Raw genomic sequence first — 20,000 nt, 5'->3', positions numbered from 1 at the left:
GTGTGTCACCCCCTACACCCCCCTACACCCCCTCCCTATCTCTGTGTGTGTCACCACCTCCAGCCCCCTACACCCCCTCCCTATTTCTGTGTGTGTCACCCCCTCCAGCCCCCTACACCCCCTCCCTATCTCTGTGTGTCACCCCCTACACCCCCCTACACCCCCTCCCTATCTCTGTGTGTGTCACCCCCTCCAGCCCCCTACACCCCCTCCCTATCTCTGTGTGTGTCACCCCCTCCAGCCCCCTACACCCCCTCCCTATCTCTGTGTGTGTCACCCCCTCCAGCCCCCCTACACCCCCTCCCTATCTCTGTGTGTGTCACCCCCCTCCAGCCCCCTACACCCCCTCCCTATCTCTGTGTGTCACCCCCTACACCCCCCTACACCCCCTCCCTATCTCTGTGTGTGTCACCACCTCCAGCCCCCTACACCCCCTCCCTATTTCTGTGTGTGTCACCCCCTCCAGCCCACTACACCCCCTCCCTATCTCTGTGTGTGTCACCTCCTCCGGCCCCCTACACCCCCTCCCTATCTCTGTGTGTGTCACCCCCTCCGGCCCCCTACACCCCCTCCCTATCTCTGTGTGTGTCACCCCCTCCGGCCCCCTACACCCCCCTCCCTATCTCTGTGTGTGTCACCCCCTCCAGCCCCTACACCCCCTCCCTATCTCTGTGTGTGTCACCCCCCTCCAGCCCCCTACACCCCCTCCCTATCTCTGTGTGTGTCACTCTCTCCAGCCCCCTACACCCCCTCCCTATCTCTGTGTGTGTCACCCCCTCCAGCCCCCTACACCCCCTCCCTATCTCTGTGTGTGTCACCCCCTCCAGCCCCCTACACCCCCTCCCTATCTCTGTGTGTGTCACCCACTCCGGCCCCTACACGCCCTCCCTATCTCTGTGTGTGTCACCCCCTCCAGCCCACTACACCCCCTCCCTATCTCTGTGTGTGTCACCCCCTCCAGCCCACTACACCCCCTCCCTATCTCTGTGTGTGTCACCCCCTCCAGTCCCCTACACCCCCTCCCTATCTCTGTGTGTGTCACTCCCTCCGGCCCCCTACACCCCCCTCCCTATCTCTGTGTGTGTCACTCTCTCCAGCCCCCTACACCCCCTCCCTATCTCTGTGTGTGTCACCCCCTCCAGCCCCCTACACCCCCTCCCTATCTCTGTGTGTGTCACCCCCTCCAGCCCCCTACACCCCCTCCCTATCTCTGTGTGTGTCACCCCCTCCAGCCCCCCTACACCCCCTCCCTATCTCTGTGTGTGTCACCCCCCTCCAGCCCCCTACACCCCCTCCCTATCTCTGTGTGTCACCCCCTACACCCCCCTACACCCCCTCCCTATCTCTGTGTGTGTCACCACCTCCAGCCCCCTACACCCCCTCCCTATTTCTGTGTGTGTCACCCCCTCCAGCCCCCCTACACCCCCTCCCTATCTCTGTGTGTGTCACCCCCTCCAGCCCCCTACACCCCCTCCCTATCTCTGTGTGTGTCACCCCCCTCCAGCCCCCTACACCCCCTCCCTATCTCTGTGTGTGTCACCCCTCTCCAGCCCCCTACACCCCCTCCCTATCTCTGTGTGTCACCCCCTACACCCCCCTACACCCCCTCCCTATCTCTGTGTGTGTCACCACCTCCAGCCCCCTACACCCCCTCCCTATCTCTGTGTGTCACCACCTCCAGCCCCCTACACCCCCTCCCTATCTCTGTGTGTCACCCCCTACACCCCCCTACACCCCCTCCCTATCTCTGTGTGTGTCACCACCTCCAGCCCCCTACACCCCCTCCCTATCTCTGTGTGTCACCACCTCCAGCCCCCTACACCCCCTCCCTATTTCTGTGTGTGTCACCCCCTCCAGCCCCCTACACCCCCTCCCTATCTCTGTGTGTGTCACCCCCCTCCAGCCCCCTACACCCCCTCCCTATCTCTGTGTGTGTCACCCCCTCCGGCCCCCTACACCCCCTCCCTATCTCTGTGTGTGTCACCCCCTCCACCCCCTCCCTATCTCTGTGTGTCACCCCCTCCAGCCCCCTACACCCCCTCCAGCCTCCTACACCCCCTCCAACCCCCTAGACCCCTCCCTATCTCCGTCACCCCCTCCAGCCCCCTACACCCCCTCCCTATCTCTGTGTGTCACCCCCTCCAGCCCCCTACACCCCCTCCCTATCTCTGTGTGTCACCCCCTCCAGCCCCCTACACCCCCTCCAGCCTCCTACACCCCCTCCAACCCCCTACACTCCCTCCCTATCTCCGTCACCCCCTCCAGCCCCCTACACCCCCTCCCTATCTCTGTGTGTCACCCCCTACACCCCCTCCCTATCTCTCTATCTCAGCAAAACCCACATTCCACCAGTGAATATACACACACACACACACAGACACGCATACACTCAGTCACACTCACTCTCTCACACACCCTCACCCATGCTCACACTCACACGCGCACACTCCCTCGCTCGCACCCACACTCACACACACAGACAAACCTCCGTCATTGTATCTCTGTAACACACAAGAGTGGGGCTGTGCAGCGTTGGAAAGGTGGAGGACAAATTCTGCAGAACTGTAGACTCCGAGACAGAGAGAGAGAGAGAGAGAGATGTCGACACACCATCAGGGGAGTAGGAATTAATCATTTTTACATTAGAGCCTAACAACCCTCGTAACATACAGTCTCTGTTTCATTGCATTCACTGCATCAGTGTGTGATATAGGTCCCTGATAACGTTCCAGGTCCTCTGTGCAAAGCAGCATTTGAGAAAACGTCAACCCTTCTAAATCAGAATGAAAGGTGCCTGGCATATTGTAAATTATGTGTTCCACACAATTACCTCTAATAGTCACAGCCACAAACCCTTACGAAATCTTTTCCTGATGCTGCATTTCATTCCCCAGTTAACTCACAGTGCTTTTGAGACACAAACTATGGCAAATAGACCCCTCATCAAAACTCACCAACAAACTAATCCCACTGCCCCATCCGCGCTCTCCCCACATCCCTGTATCGATCCCCAAACTAATCCCACTGCCCCCGCTCTCTCCCCCCATAGCACTGTATCCATCCCCAAACTAATCCCACTGCCCCCGCTCTCTCTCCCCATAGCCCTGTATCGATCCCCAAACTAATCCCACTGCCCCACTCTCTCCCCCCATAGCCCTGTATCGATCCCTGAACTAATCCCACTTCCCACCCTCTCTCCCCATAGCCCTGTATCGATTCCCACACTAACCCCACTGCCCCCGCTCTCTCCCCCTATAGCCCTGTATCGATCCCTGAACTAATCCCACTTCCCACCCTCTCTCCCCATAGCCCTGTATCGATTCCCAAACTAACCCCACTGCCCCCCGCTCTCTCCCCATAGCCCTGTATCGATCCCCAAACTAATCCCACTGCCCCCGCTCTCTCCCCCATAGCCCTGTATCGATCCCTAAACTAATCCCACTCTCTCCCCATAGCCCTGTATCGATCCCCAAACTAATCCCACTGCCCCACTCTCTCCCCATAGCCCTGTATCCATCCCCAAACTAATCCCACTGCCCCCGCTCTCTCCCCGCATAGCCCTGTATCCATCCCCAAACTAATCCCACTGCCCCCGCTCTCTCCCCCCATAGCCCTGTATCGATCCCCAAACTAATCCCACTGCCCACCCTCTCTCCCCATAGCCCTGTATCGATCCCCAAACTAATCCCACTGCCCCGATCTCTCCCCAAAGCCCTGTATCGATCCCCAAACTAATCCCACTGTCCCCGCTCTCTCCCCATAGCCCTGTATCGATCCACAAACTAATCCCACTGCCCCACTCTCTCCCCCCACAGCCCTGTATCGATCCCTGAACTAATCCCACTTCCCACCCTCTCTCCCCATAGCCCTGTATCGATCCCCAAACTAATCCCACTGTCCCCCGCTCTCTCCCCATAGCCCTGTATCGATCCCCAAACTAATCCCACTGCCCCACTCTCTCCCCATAGCCCTGTATTGACCCACAAGGGATGCGGGATTCCAAGACTATTTTTAAGGTGAAAGGGGAGAGATTTAAAGGCACATGAGGGACAAACTGGTTTACACAGGGGTTGGTTCATGTGTGGAAGAGCTTCCTGAGGAAGTGGGGGATGTGGGTGCAGTTTCAACGTTTAAAAGACATTTGGCTATGGACACGGACAGGGAAAGGTATGGAGGGATAAGCATTTGGATAAGGCAAACTTTCCAAAGGCGAGAGTCATACCTGGCACGCAGGGAGATAGCGGTGGTTTTCGGACGTCAGTCATCTCCAGTTCCAGGATATCTCTGCAGGAGTCCCTCAGGTTCGTGTCCTCGGTCCCAACCATCTTCAGCTGCCTCACCCTCGTTCACAAGAGGACGGCGGGGGGGGGAGGTGATGTTCACCAAAGACTGCACAACATACAGCTCCATTCGCCGCTCCCCCAGACCCTGAAGTAGCCCGTGTCCAAATGCAGCAAGGTCTGGGCAATACCCAGCCTCCAGCTGACGTGGGGAGAAACTGAGGACTGCAGGCGCTGCAGATCAGAGTGACGCTGGAAAAGGACAGCGGGTCAGGCAGCGTCCGAGGAGCAGGAGAATCGACGTTTCGGGCACAAGCCCTTCATCAGGACACAAATGCTAGGCTCTGTCCATCTCCAACGAGAGAGAGAATCTAACCATCGCCCCCCTTGATGTTCAATGGCGTTACCGTCACTGAATCCCCCTTCCCCCCCACTATCAACATCCTGGGGGTTACCGTCTCCAACGAGAGAGAGAGAATCTAACCATCGCCCCCTTGATGTTCAATGGCGTTACCGTCACCGAATCCCCCTCCCCCCACTATCAACGTCCTGGGGGTTATCGTCTCCAACGAGAGAGAGAGAATCTAACCATCGCCCCCTTGGTGTTCAATGGCGTTACCGTCACTGAATCCCCCTTCCCCCCCACTATCAACATCCTGGGGGTTACCGTCTCCAACAAGAGAGAGGGAATCTAACCATCGCCCCCTTGACGTTCAATGGCGTTACCGTCACTGAATCCCCCTTCCCCAACTATCAACATCCTGGGGGTTACTGTCTCCAACGAGAGGGAGAATCTAACCATCGCCCCCTTGACGTTCAATGGCGTTACCGTCACTGAATCCCCCTTCCCCCCCACTATCAACATCTTGGGGGTTACCGTCTCCAACAAGAGAGAGAGAGAGAGAGAGAGGGAATCTAACCATCGCCCCCTTGATGTTCAATGGCGTTACCGTCACTGAATCCCCCCTCCCCCCCACTATCAACATCCTGGGGGTTACCGTCCCCAACGAGAGAGAGAGAATCTAACCATCGCCCCCTTGACGTTCAATGGCGTTACCGTCACTGAATCCCCCTTCCCCCCCACTATCAACATCCTGGGGGTTACCGTCTCCAACGAGAGAGAGAGAGAGAATCTAACCATCGCCCCCTTGACGTTCAATGGCGTTACCGTCACTGAATCCCCCTTCCCCCCCACTATCAACATCCTGGGGGTTACCGTCTCCAACAAGAGAGAGAGAGAGAGAGAGGGAATCTAACCATCGCCCCCTTGACGTTCAATGGTGTTACCGTCACTGAATCCCCCCTCCCCCCCACTATCAACATCCTGGGGGTTACTGTCTCCAACGAGAGAGAGAGAGAGAGAGAATCTAACCATCGCCCCCTTGACGTTCAATGGCGTTACCGTCACTGAATCCCCCTTCCCCCCCACTATCAACATCCTGGGGGTTACCGTCTCCAACAAGAGAGAGAATCTAACCATCGCCCCCTTGACGTTCAATGGCGTTACCGTCACTGAATCCCCTTCCCCCCCACTATCAACATCCTGGGGGGTTCCCATTGAGCAGAAACTGAACTGGGACTCAGCCCCATATCAATCCTGTGGCTACAGGAGCAGGTCAGAGGCTGGGAATCCTGCAGTGAGTAACTCCCTCCCTCCCCCGAAGCCTGTCCCACCACCAACAAGTCACGGGTAAGGAGGGTGAGGGAACACTCCCCGCTCGCCCACACGGGGGTGGGCTGGCTCCCAACACACTCGAGAACCTCCACACCGTCTGGGAGGTGGGGAAGGGGTAGCCTCCCTCCTCAAGCCCGCTCGGTGCTCACTCCCTCTGCCACTCCCTCCCTCCCATCGCTGGCAGCTGAGCTCATTACGAATGCTGGGCTGAGCTCCAACACCCCCCCACTCCCCCCCGACGCTCAGTAGCAGCTGTCTGTCCCCTCTACAACACGCGCCGCGGAAACTCGCCAAAGATCCTCGGGCACCACCTTCCAAACCCCACACCCACTTCCATTTGATAGGACGAGGGGCAGCAGTTACAGGGGGACACTAGCAAGCTTCCCCCCTATCTGGGCCACTCACATATCGGCCGTCCCTCCAGGGCCAGGATCCCTGGAATTCCCTCCCCGAGTGACGTCGTGGGTCGACCCTACAACGTACAGGCGGCAGCGCTTACGGAAGGCAGCTCACCCCCACCGTCTCTAGGGGCAACGCTGGGCCTGGCCAGTGATACCCACATCTGACAAACCTGAGGGGGGGCGGGGGTAAAGACAAGAGGCTACGGTTTTCTTGCCTTCATTGGAAAAGGCACTGAGTGTACAGATTGACAGGTTATCCCGCAGCTTTACAAAACATCAGTTAGGCCACACTTGCAAAATGGCATACGGCTCTTAAATGCTCTCCCGTTGTCATTAAGCGGCAGGATTTCCAGGAACAGCGCAGTACTGGCCCTTCGGCCCCTCGATGCTGTGCCGACCTGTGGAACCAATCTGAAGCCCATCTAACCTACACTATCCCATTCCCGTCCATAGGTCCATCCAATGCCCCTTAACGTTGGCGAGACTACCCCTGTTGTGTTCCACACCCCCTACTCCTCTCTGAGTAAAGACACTCCCTCTGACATCTGTCCTGTACCTATCACCCCTCAGTTTAAAGCTGTGCCCCCTCGTGCGAGCCATCACCGTACGAGGGAAAAGGCTCTCTCTGTCCACCCGATCTAACCCTCTGATTGTTGTTTATGCCTCAATTAAGTCACCTCTCAACCTCCTTCACTCTAACGCAAACAGGTCCCTCGGCCTTTACCCGCAAGACCGTCACAGGAGAGGCTCAAAGGGACGGTTTGAGGGAGCGCACACGGACGTGAGAGTTTTGGATATCGGGTCGGCAAGGGCGCGTTGGGCCGAAGGGTCTCTGCCCATGCTGCGCGGTTCTACGAGGATAGGAAGAGGCCGGGCGCAGGCCTTTGGGACTGGTTCTGCAAGGTCAGAGATGGGCCGAAGGGCCCGTTCCTGTGCTCGGCGATCTGCACAGGCGGCTGGCAAAACCAGGCTCCTCACCGTACTCAGGTACGCCTGGACCACAATCGTTCGAATCGCACGACGATGGCAGGGTGGAACAGAAACATTTGGAACACGGCTTAGCCAATTTCATTGAAGGGACTCGCACTTTAATCACTCGGGGGGGGGGGGGGTGTGGGCAGTCCGAAGAACAAACGGGAATGAGCCAGGGGGGGTGTTTCAGGAGATGGGACAGGCCGGGGGGGAGGGAGGTGAAGGGAGACATCAGACAGAAGGGTCGCCCCATACGGTGGGTGGGAGACAGCAGGACCCCGCAGGCGACGAGCGACAGACGGAGGTCGCCCGGCACTATTTCACGTGGTAACGGAGCCTTCTGCAAGGGAGGGGCGGAGGGAGATGCCGAGGGAGCGGGTGCTGTGGGAGGGTCAGTGCTGAGGGAGCAGGTGCTGTGGGAGGGTCAGTGCTGAGGGAGTGGGTGCTGTGGGAGGGTCAGTGCTGAGGGAGTGGGTGCTGTGGGAGGGTCAGTGCTGAGGGAGCGGGTGCTGTGGGAGGGTCAGTGCTGTGGGTGGGTCAGTGCTGAGGGAGGGTCAGTGCTGAGGGAGTGGGTTCTGTGGGAGGGTCAGTGCTGAGGGAGTGGGTGCTGTGGGAGGGTCAGTGCCAAGGGAGCGGGTGCAGGGAAAGACGGCATTGTGGATGGAGTAGGAGGGGGATGTGGGAGAGACAGAAAGGTGAGGTGCTGGGTCACTGGAAGGCGAATGGGTCGTTGGTGCTCATGAAGAAATGACTGTCAATGTGTTCCTCCAAAACACGCTTCCCACATCCCTCTGGGAATTGGTGCTTGCAGATCGGACACTCCTTCAAGGAACCATCTGCTGAATCCCTCTCCGAGTGTGAGTGTGAACCTTCCTCCAATTCACACTGTCCCCGCTCCACATTTTCTACATCTGAGCATCTGAGATACAGAGAGGGAGAGAGAGAGAGGGAGGGGAGAGACAGAGGGTGAGAAAGGGGAGAGAGAGAGAGAGAGAAAAAAAAAGAGAGAGAGAGAGAGAGACAGAGAGGGAAGGGGAGAGAGACAGAGACAGAGAGGGAAGGGGAGAGAGAGAGAGAGATACAGATAGAGAGATGCGGAAAGTGAAAGAGAGACAGAGAGTGAGAGAGACAGAGACAGACAGAGAGATAGATAGATAGAGAGAGAGAGACAGAGAGAGAGAGACAGAGAGAGAGATAGAGAGAGAGAGACAGACAGAGAGAGAGACAGAGAGAGAGAAACAGAGAGAGAGAGACAGGGAGAGAGAGACAGAGGCAGAGAGAGGAAGAGAGAGAGACAGAGAGAGACAGACAGAGAGAGAGAGATGGAGAGAGACAGATAGAAAGATGGAGAGAGATGGAGAGAGAGAGAGAAGGAGAGAGACACGGAGAGAGAGAGAGAGAGAGACGGAGAGAACAGAGGCAGAGATGCAGACAGATGTAAGAGTGCGAGAGAAAGAGGGAGAGAGACAGAGTGAGAAAGAGAGAGAGGGGAAGAGAGACAGGAGACGCATTGATGGCAGAGTGCAGAGGGAAAGAGACAGAGGGAGAGGGAGAGGGAGGCAAAGTGAGCGACAGATAGAGAGGGAGAGAGAGACAGAGAGGTAGAAGTGAGAGACAGAGCCAAGCAGAAAGAGAGATAAACAGCGAAACAGAGAGGAGGAGCGTGCAGAGATAGAGTCAGACAGGCAGATACCGACAGAGAGACAGAGCGAGTGAGAGACAGAGAGAGACAGGCAGAGATAAAGAGAGAGACGGGGAGATGAAAGTGAAACAAAGAGAGAGAGACAGAGAGAGAGAGAGAGAGAGAGACAGAGACAGAGAGAGACAGAGAGTGAGACAGAGAAAGAGAGAGAGACAGACAGAGAGAGACAGAGACAGAGAGAGACAGAGTGGGACAGAGAAAGAGAGAGACAGAGACAGAGAGAGACAGAGAGTGAGACAGAGAAAGAGAGAGAGACAGAGAGAGGCAGAGAGAGTGACAGAGAAAGAGAGACAGAGAGACCGAGAGAGAGGGTAGAGAGAGGCAGATAGAGTGACAGAGAGAGGCAAAGAGTGAGACAGAGAAAGAGAGACAGAGAGAGAGGGTAGAGAGAGGCAGAAAGAGTGACAGAGAGAGGCAAAGAGTTAGACAGAGGGAGCTTTACCCTGTATCTAAAACCCTGGCCTGGAAGTGGGGGATGGTGTAGAGGGAGCTTTACTCTGTATCTAACCCCCTGTCCCTGGGAGTGGGGGACGTTGTAGAGGAAGCTTTACTCTGTATCTAACCCCTGTCCCTGGGAGTGGGGGACGGTGTAGAGGGAGCTTTACTCTGTCTCTAACCCCCTGTCCCTGGGAGTGGGGGACGGTGTAGAAGGAGCTTTACTCTGTCTCTAACCCCCTCTGTCCCTGGCAGTGGGGGATAGTGTAGAGGGAGCTTTACTCTGTATCTAACCCCCTGTCCCTAGGAGTGGGGGACGGTGTAGAGGGAGCTTTACTCTGTATCTAACCTCCTGTCCCTGGAAGTGTTTGATGGGGTGACCGTGTAGAGGGAGCTTTACTCTGTATCTACCCCCCTGTCCCTGGGAGTGGGGGACGGTGTAGAGGGAGCTTTACTCTGTATCTGACCCCCTGTCCCTGTGAGTGGGGGACGATGTAGAGGGAGCTTTACTCTGTATCTAACCCCCTGTCCCTGGGAGTGGGGGACGGTGTAGAGGGAGCTTTACTCTGTATCTAACCCCCTGTACCTGGGAGTGGGGGACGGTGTAGAGGGAGCTTTACTCTGTATCTAACCCCCTGTCCCTGTGAGTGGGGGACGGTGTAGAGGGAGCTTTACTCTGTATCTAACCCCCTGTCCCTGGGAGTGGGGGACGGTGTAGAGGGAGCTTTACTCTGTCTCTAACCCCCTGTCCCTGGGAGTGGGGGACAGTGTAGAGGTAGCTTTACTCTGTATCTAACCCCCTGTCTCTGGGAGTGGGGGACGGTGTAGAGGGAGCTTTACTCTGTCTCTAACCCCCTGTCCCTGGGAGTGGGGGACAGTGTAGAGGAAGCTTTACTCTGTATCTAACCCCCTGTCCCTGGGAGTGTTTGATGGGGTGACGGTGTAGAGGGAGCTTTACTCTGTATCTAACCCCGTGCTGTCCCTGTGGGCGGAACGGTGGCACAGTGGTTAACACTGCTGCCTCGCAGCACCAGAGATCCGGGTTCAATTCCCGCCTCAGGCGACTGACTGTGTGGAGTTTGCACGTTCGCCCCGTGTCTGCGTGGGTTTCCTCCGGGTGCTCCGGTTTCCTCCCACAGTCCAAAGATGTGCAGGTCAGGTGAATTGGCCATGCTAAATTGCCCGTAGTGTTAGGTAAGGGGTAAATATAGGGGTATGGGTGGGTTCGCTTCAGCGGGTCGGTGTGGACTTGTTGGGCCGAAGGGCCTGTTTCCACACTGTAATGTAATCTGTAAATCTGTAACCCCGTGCTGCCCCTGTCCCTGGGAGCGTTTGATGGGGAGGACAACGTAGAGGGAGCTTTACTCTGTATCTTACCCCGTACTGTCCCTGTCCCTGGGAGTGTTTGATGGGAGGACAGTGTAGAGGGAGCTTTACTCTGTATCTAACCCCCTGTCCCTGGGAGTGTTTGATGGGGGGACAGTGTAGAGGGAGCTTTACCCTGTATCTAACCCCCTGTCCCTGGGAGTGTTTGATGGGGGGACAGTGTAGAGGGAGCTTTACTCTGTATCTAACCCCGTACTGTCCCTGTCCCTGGGAGTGTTTGATGGGAGGACAGTGTAGAGGGAGCTTTACTCTGTATCTAACCCCCTGTCCCTGGGAGTGTTTGATGGGGGGACAGTGTAGAGGGAGCTTTACTCTGTATCTTACCCCGTACTGTCCCTGTCCCTGGGAGTGTTTGATGGGAGGACAGTGTAGAGGGAGCTTTACTCTGTATCTAACCCCCTGTCCCTGGGAGTGTTTGATGGGGGGACAGTGTAGAGGGAGCTTTACCCTGTATCTAACCCCCTGTCCCTGGGAGTGTTTGATGGGGTGAATTAGTCCTGTGTGTGAAGCTGATCCCAAATGTAATGATGTACCTCACTCCTGAATCACAGCTGGAGCTCAGGTCCACACCTGGAGATGAAAAAGGCACAGTCCGATCCCACATCAGCCAGTCTTCAGTCTCCTGGTGGTAGTGGGTCAGAAAATCAATTTACAGATCAGATGCGTAATGTCCCTGCCACTCACACACACACACCCACAATCACACAGACACACACACATACACACGCACACAGAGACACACGCACACTCTCCCACACAAACGCACACACACACAATCTCACAGACACACACACAGTCACACACGTACTCTCACACACAACACACACTCTCTCACACAACACTCTCTCTCTCACACACTCTCTCTTACATACAACACACACACTCTCTCACACACATACTCTCTCTCACACCACACACACTCACACACTCTCACAGACACACGCACAGTCACACACACACTCTCACAGACACACACACAGACACGTGCACACACACTCTCACAGACACACACACAGACACACTCACAGACATGTGCACACACACTCTCACAGACACACACACAGACACACTAACAGACACACGCGCACTCACACACGTACTCTCACACATAACACACACTCTCTCACACAACACTCTCTCACACACACACACTCTCTCTTACACACAACACACTCTCTCTCACACACAACACACACACTCTCTCACACACATTCTCTTACATACAACACACACACTCTCTCACACACATACTCTCTCTCTCACACCACACACACACACACACACACACACACATTATCCCCAGCTGTGAAATGCTCCATTAACCGGCTCTGCAACCCATTACAGAGATTGAAATGAGGCCAACGATCAGCAGTTCACGGTGTACATACTAACTACGCTCGTAAAGCAACTCAACTCCTGCATCTGTAACAGCGCACTGTGCAATAAATCAGTCAAGGTCCCCGCAAAACCCAGAGAAATACGAAGCAGTTTGTGCTGATTTAGTACGGGGGGGGGGCTTAACAGCAGAGAAGAATCGATTCATATCGGTTACTCCAAGTTCTTCATCCATCTGATGAGCTCATTACATCATCAGAAAGTTTTAAAAGACAGAGAGAGATAGAGAGAGAGATAGAGAAACAGGGAAAGGGAGACGGATAGATAAACAGAGAGAGAGAGAGAGACGGATAGATAAACAGAGAGAGAGAGAGACAGCAAGAGTGAGAGAGACAGAGAGAGGGAGAAAGAGAGAGAGACAGGCAGGGAGATGGAGAGACAACAAGAGACAGAGAATGAGAGAGAGAGAACAAGACAGACACAGAGAAAGGCAGAGAGAGAAAGAGAGACAGAGAATGAGAGAGAGAGAACAAGACAGACACAGAGAGAGGCAGAGAGAGAGAAAGATAGAGAGAGAGAGACAGAGAAAGACAGAGAGAGAGAGCGACACACACACACACAACACACACACACACACAGTGTCATGGAGAGGTTCAGCTCAGAAACAGACCCTTCAGCCCAACCCATCCGGGCTGACCCAGATATCCCTAACCTAATCCAGTCCCCATTCCCCAGCACTTGGCCCATCTCCCTCTAAACCCTTCCTGTTCCTGTCCCCCATCCAGGTGCCTTTTAAATGTTGTCATTGTACCAGCCCCCACCACTTCCTCTGGCAGCTCCTCCCACACACGCACCACCCTCTGGGGGAAAAAGTTGCCCCTCGGGTCCCTTTCCCCCTCTCACCTAAAACTACCCCCCTCTAGTTCTGGACTCCCCCACCCCAGGGGGGAATAGACCTTGTCTATTTACCCTATCCACACCCCCTCGTGATTTTATAAACCTCTATAAGGTCACCCCTCAGCCTCCGACGCTCCAGGGAAAACAGCCCCAGCCTCTTATAGAGAGATAGAGCGGGAGAGAGAAAGACAGATGCAGAGAGACAGAGGGCCACTATGTGGGTGTGCCTGTGGGTGTATGAATGAGAGAGAGAGAGACAAAGAGACAGAGAGAGGGGGAGAGAGAGAGAGGGAAAGAGACAGAGACAGAGAGAGGGGAAGAGAGGGAGAAAGACAGGGACAGAGAGAGAGAGAAGGGGGAAAGAGGGGTGGGGAGGGAGAGAGAGGAGGAAGAGAGAAAGAGAGACAAAGAGAGGGACAGAGACAGAGAGGAAAAAGGAGAGAGAGAGAGAGACAGGGTCAAAGAGTGGTAAGAGGAGAGAGAAAGAGAGGGAGACACAGAGGGACAGGGAGATACAGAGGGAGACGGACAGAAAGATAGAGAGAAGGAAAGAGAGAGAGATTCACACGCACAGAGAGGGAAAGAGAGAGAGACACACAGAGAGAAGGAAAGAGAGAGAGGAAGGCATAAAGAGAGAAAGAGAGAGACACAGAAAGGGAAAGAGAGCGGCAGAGAGAGGGAAAGAGAGAGAGAGAGAGAGAGAGAAAGAGGGAAACACAGAGAGAAAGAGGGAGAGAGAGAGAGAGAGAGAGAGAGAGATAAAAGAGAGAGAGAGAGATAAAAGAGAAAGCATGAAAGAGAGAATAAGGAAAGTTATGGAAATGGGAATCAATAAAATTAAGAGAGAATACTGTGGAGCGTTTGTGACAAATCAGCATCGATACACAGACGGGGGTAACAGTGACATGGAGGGGGCACTGGGAAGGTGGAGGAACTATTCCCCATCTCGGGGGCTACACAGATTAGAGGGAAGAGGCACTCATGTCCCCCTCTGGACTGACGCAGTGATGGTGGTTACACTCCCACAGTCCGAAAGCTAACACAGTGTCATAGAACTGCCAGAGAACGCATCAACAACGACAGAACATCACTCGCTACCGCTCCTTCACACCGACACAGTCACTCAACCTGTCAACTCGAGGGTCAGCGCTGAGGGAGCGGGCGCTGTGGGAGGGTCAGTGCTGAGGGCATGGGTGCTGAGGGAGTGGGTGCTGTGGGAGTGGGTGCTGTGGGAGGGTCAGCGCTGAGGGAGTGGGCGCTGTGGGAGGGTCAGTGCTGAGGGAGGGTCAGTGCTGAGGGAGCGGGTGCTGTGGGAGGGTCAGCGCTGAGGGAGTGGGCGCTGTGGGAGGGTCAGTGCTGAGGGAGGGTCAGTGCTGAGGGAGCGGGTGCTGTGGGAGGGTCAGTGCTGAGGGAACGGGTGCTGAGGGAGCGGGTGCTGTGGGAGGGTCAGTGCTGAGGGAGCGGGTGCTGTGGGAGGGTCAGTGCTGAGGGAGCGGGTGCTGTGGGAGAGTCAGTGCTGAGGGAGGGTCAGTGCTGAGGGAGCGGGTGCTGTGAGAGGGTCAGTGCTGAGGGAGTGGGTGCTGTGGGAGGGTCAGTGCTGAGAGAGTGGGTGCTGTGGGAGGGTCAGTGCTGAGGGAGTGGGTGCTGAGGGAGGGTCAGTGCTGAGGGAGAGGGTGCTGTGGGAGGGTCAGTGCTGAGGGAGTGGGCGCTGAGGGAGGGTCAGTGCTGAGGGAGCGGGCGCTGTGGAAGAATTCACAGTGTGGAGCTCCCTGCAGCAACTTCCCCAGCAGTCGATCAGTTCACTATTAAGAGAGCAAACCACTTTGCCGAGAGATGAAGGACTTGGAGCGGTGTCTCATCCTTGCCTCGCTGAATTTACAACCCCACAGTTAATTTGTTGCAGGAGAAATTTGCATTTATATTGCAACTTTCACGACCGCGGTATGTCGCAGTGGGATTTTACAGCTACTGTGGGATGGTGCTGCAAGTTTTAATTACAGCAGCGTTTCCAGAGTTCCCCATGCTCCACATCTCAGACCTCCTGCTCAACATCGCCTCCATCCTCCCTGCTCCAGCTCCCTCAGCACTGACCCTCCCACAGCACACGCTCCCTCAGCACTGACCCTCCCTCAGCACCCACTCCCTCAGCACTGACCCTCCCACAGCACCCACTCCTCAGCACTGACCCTCCCACAGCACCCACTCCCTCAGCACTGACCCTCCCTCAGCACCCACTCCCTCAGCACTGACCCTCCCACAGCACCCACTCCCTCAGCACTGACCCTCCCACAGCACCCGCTCTCTTAGCACTGACCCCTCCGACAGGGTGAGAATGGGCGACTAACCTGTGCCTCTGACTGGCCTTGGGGGCAGGTTGGCTGATGACCACACGATCGGTCAGTCGGCTGTGGGGGACGGTCCCAACTGCCCCGCGAGTTCACAGAACTGACCGACAGCATCACCACTGATCCAGACATCAACGCTGCAGGACCGAGAGAGAGAGAGGGAGGGAGAGGGGGAGGGAGAGGGAGAGGGAGGGGAGAGAGAGAGAGAGGGGGGAGGGAGAGGGTGGGGGTGGAGAGAGGGAGAGGGAGGGGGGAGGGAGAGAGAGAGAGAGGTGGGGAGAGAGAGGGAGTGCAGGGAGAGGGAGAGGGAGGGGAGAGAGAGAGACAGAGAGAGGGAGAGACAGGTAAGAGAGAGAAAGGGGGGGAGAGAGGGCGAGAGAGAGAGGGTGGGAGAGAGGGGGAATGGGAAAGGGGAGGGGAGAGGGAGAGGGAGGGAAGAGGAGAGGGAGAGAAAGTGTGGGAAAGAGAGGAGAGGGGAGGCAGAGATAGAGAAGAGGGTGAGGGAGAGATAGAGTGGGAGAGAGAGGTGAGAGGGGGAGAGGGGGAGAGGGAGAGAGGTGGGAGAGAGAGGGTGGGGAGAGGGAGGGAGAGGGAGGGCAGAGAGAGAGAGAGATGGTGAGGGAGAGATAGAGTGGGAGAGAGGGTGAGAGGGGGAGAGGGAAGAGTGGGAGAGAGAGGGTGGGTGGGAGAGGGACAGGAGAGAGGAGAGAGAGAGGGGAGAGGGAAGGAGAGAGAGAGAGGGGGATAGGGAAAGCGAGAGGGAGTAAAGAGTGAGTGAGAGAGACAGAGCGAGGGAGGGAGGGAGAGAGGGATGGAAAGGGAGGGAGAGAGTGAGTCAGGGAGACAGGGAAAGAAGGAGAGAGTGAGAGAGACAGGAGAGGGAGGGCGAGGAATGGAGAGACAAAGAGAGGAGGGAGAAGAGAAGAGAGAGAAGAAAGAGTGTGTTAGAGAGAGAGGGAGAGGGGGGGAGAGAGGGAGAAGGCAGAAGAGAACAGAGGAAGGAGAGGGGCAGAGAAGGAGAGAAAGAGAGACACACAAGAAAGAGGAAAGATAGAGGGAGAGACAAGAAGGTGGAGAGAGGGAGACGGAGACAGAGGGGCAGAAAGAGAGGGGGGAAGGGAGCGGGATAGGGAGAGAGATGGCGGAGGGAGAGAGACGGAGGGAGAAGAGGGGAAAAGGGAAGAGAAAGAGAGAGCAGAGGAGAGAAAGACAAGAGAAGAGACAGAGAGAGAAGAGAGAGCAGGAGATGGGAGAGATGTCAGAAATTTCACTGTGAGATGTCTCCCAAGTAAATACCATGCCTCCAAACCGAGCTATGTGAACCTCATCCCTGCCAGGAACAGTATAGAGGGAGCTTACTCTGTATCTAACCCCCTGTCCCTGGGAGGAGGACAGTTTAGAGGGAGCTTTCTCAGGATCTAACCCCCTCCTGGAAGTGGGGGACGGTGTAGAGAGCTTTACTCTGTACCTAACCCCTTGTCCCTGGCTTGGAGGACGGTGTAGAGGGAGCTTTACTCTGGATCTCACCCCCTGTCCCTGGGAGTGAGGGACGGTATAGAGGGAGCTTTACTCTGTATCTAACCCCTTGTCCTGAGAGGGGGGGGACGGTGTAGAGGGAGCTTTACTCTGTATCTAACCCCCTGTCCCTGGGAGTGGGGGAACGGTGTAGAAGGAGCTTAACTCTGTATCAACCCTTGTCCCTGGGAGTGGGGGACGGTGTAGAGAGAGCTTTACTCGGTATCTCACCTCCTGTCCCTGAGGAGTTGGGAGCGGGGTAGAGGGAGCTTTACTCTGTATCTAACCCCCTGTCCTGGGATGGGGGGGGACAGTGTAGAGGGCGCATTATCTGTACCTAACCCCCTGTCCCTGGGCTGGAGGACGGTGTAGAGGGAGCTTTACTCTGTATCTAACCCCCTGTCCCTGGGAGTGGGGGTTGGTGAGAGGGAGCTTTACTCTGTATCTAACCCCCTGTCCCTGGGATTGGGGGACGGTGAGAGGGAGCTTTACTCTGTATCTAACCCCTGTCCTGGGAGTGGGGGGACGGTGTAGAGGCAGCTTTTACTCTGTATCTAACCCCTGTCCCTGGGAGTGGGGGTGGTGTAGAGGGAGCTTTACTCTGTATCTAAACCCCTTGTTCCTGGGAGTGGTGGATGATGTAGAGAGAGCTTTACTCTGTATCTAACCCCCTGTCCCTGGGAGTGGGGGACGGTGTAGAAGGAGCTTTACCCTGTATCTAACCCCCTGTCCCTGGGAGTGGGGGACGGTGTAGAAGGAGCTTTACTCTGTATCTAACCCCCTGTCCCTGGGAGTGGGGGACGGTTTTAGAAGGAGCTTTGCTCTGTATCTAACCCTCTGTCCTTGGGAATGGGGGGACGGTGTAGAGGGAGCTTTACTCTGTATCTAACCCCCTGTCCCTGGGAGTGGGGACGGCGTAGAGGGAGCTTTACCCTGTATCTAACCCCCTGTCCCTGGGGAGTGGGGGATGGTGTAGGAAGGAGCTTTACTCTGTATCTAACCCCTGTCCCTGGGTGTGTTTGATAGAGGGGAACGGTGTGTAGAGGGAGCTTTACCCTGACGAGGTGTGATTACCCAACGATGGGACTGACCTGGGGTGTTTCTCCTGGTCTGTGTCTGGATCCCTTTGTCCCTCGGAATCTGCCGTTTCTCCTTGTTCACGCTCTGCTCCAAGACCTCCACATACTCCCGGGTCTCCTGAAGATGAACACGTCATTCTCCCTCATGTCACTTCTGCTGCTATAACTACTGGTATCCCTCTGCACAGGACAACTGCCCCCGAGTGACACAGGGATCAGTGCTGGGGCCGTAATTTGCTGATAACAGCAATGTTGGAGGGCTCACGCCTGAAGCGTCGATTCTCCTGCTCCTCGGATGCTGCCTGACCGGCTGCGCTTTTCCAGCAACACACTCTCGACTCTGATCTCCAGCATCTGCCGGTCCTCACTTTCTCCGAGCAACAGTGGAGGTGCAGTGGACAGCAAAGAAAGTTACCGCGGAGTACACCGTGACGTTGATCATCAGAGTATTGTGTACAGGAGTCGGGGAGGTCGTGTTGCCGGCTATACAGGACGTTGGTCAGGGGCCCTGTTGGAATATTGTGTTCAATCCCGGTCTCCCCGCTACAGGAAGCATGTTGTGGAAGGGGTTCGGAAAAGATTGACAAGGATGTTGGAGGGTTTGAGCTACAGGGAGAGGCTGGACAGGCTGGGGCTGTTTTCCCTGGAGCGTCGGAGGCTGAGGGGTGACCTTATAGAGGTTTATAAAATCACAAGGGGTAAATAGACAAGGTCTTTTCCCCCCTGGGGGTGGGGAGTCCAGAACTAGAGGGGGGTAGGTTTAAGGTGAGAGGGGGAAAGGGACCCAAGGGCAACTTTTTCCCCCAGAGGGTGGTGCGTGTGTGGGAGGAGCTGCCAGAGGAAGTGGTGGGGCTGGTACAATGACAGCATTTAAAAGGCACCTGGACGGGGGACAGGAACAGGAAGGGTTTAGAGGAGATGGGGCCGAGTGCTGGGGAATGGGACTGGATAGGTTCGGATATCTGGGTCAGCACGGGCGAGTTGGGCTGAAGGGTCTGTTTTAGTGCTGTACGTCTTTAGGACTCTATCAGCCAATGGGGTGGCAGATGGTGTTTAATTAAGATAAGTGCGAGATGTGAAATGGCTTACTCCTATTCCCACGTGTTATCAAGAGCAGCTCGATGGTGGGACAGGCTTCGGGGGAGGGAGGTGAGTGAGGAGGGGAGTTACTCGCTGCAGGATTCCCAGCCTCTGACCTGCTCCTGTAGCCACAGGATTGATATGGGCTGGGTCCCAGTTCAGTTTCTGCTCAATGGGAACCCCCAGGATGTTGATAGTGGCGGGGGGGAAGGGGGATTCAGTGACGGGAACGCCATTGAACGTCAAGGGGCGATGGTTAGATTCTCTCTCTCGTTGGAGACAGTAACCCCCAGGATGTTGATAGTGGGGGGGGAGGGGTTTCAGTTGACGGGGAACACCATTGAACATCAAGGGGGCAATGGGTTAGATTCTCTCTCTCTCTCTCGTTGGAGACGGTAACCCCCAGGATGTTGATAGTGGGGGGGAAGGGGATTCAGTGACGGTAACGCCATTGAACCGTCAAGGGGGCGATGGTTAGATTCTCTCTCTCTCTCGTTGGAGACGGTAACCCCAGGATGTGATAGTGGGGGGGAAGGGGATTCAGTGACGGTAAACGCCATTGAACGTCAAGGGGGCGATGGTTAGATTCTCATCTCTCGTTGGAGACAGTAACCCCCAGGATGTTGATAGTTGGGGAAGGGGGATTCAGTGACGGTAACGCCATTGAACGTCAAGGGGGCGATGGTTAGATTCTCTCTCTCTCTCGTTGGAGACGGTAACCCCCAGGATGTTGATAGTCGGGTGAAAGGGGATTCAGTGACGGTAACAACATTGAACGTCAAAGGGGGGAGGGGGCAAAGTTCTCAAAGCGAAGCCGTATGCCACTGAACCCCCCCCCCCCCCCCATCAAACCCCAAGTTGTGTAACTCCTTACCCACATCTCCTTCTGCAAGGCTTC

General features: G+C 55.9%; 1 long non-coding RNA gene across 3 annotated transcripts; it reads right to left on the bottom strand.

Annotated features, from left to right (window-relative positions):
• Nucleotides 1–7,414: 7,414 nt before the first annotated feature.
• LOC148134718 (uncharacterized) lies at nt 7,415–20,000 on the bottom strand. 3 transcript variants are annotated; one of them, XR_015755717.1, is made up of 4 exons: nt 19,977–20,000; nt 18,035–18,389; nt 11,385–11,473; nt 7,415–8,247 (listed from the first exon to the last, which is right to left on the bottom strand). It is a non-coding gene; the product is annotated as an uncharacterized LOC148134718 (long non-coding RNA). The 3 variants fall into 3 exon arrangements; XR_015755718.1 differs by having other exon boundaries at nt 7,419–8,247; nt 18,035–18,140; XR_015755716.1 differs by lacking the exon at nt 19,977–20,000 and having other exon boundaries at nt 7,421–8,247; nt 18,035–18,441.

This window comes from Chiloscyllium plagiosum, unplaced genomic scaffold, assembly GCF_037043375.1.
Source record: "Chiloscyllium plagiosum isolate Xiang-an unplaced genomic scaffold, Cpla_swu_hap1 HiC_scaffold_53X, whole genome shotgun sequence".
In the NCBI taxonomy this organism is placed as follows: Eukaryota; Metazoa; Chordata; class Chondrichthyes; order Orectolobiformes; family Hemiscylliidae; genus Chiloscyllium; species Chiloscyllium plagiosum.
The sequence above is the reverse complement of the archived record's forward strand: the minus strand, read 5'-3'. Positions and strand labels throughout refer to the sequence as shown.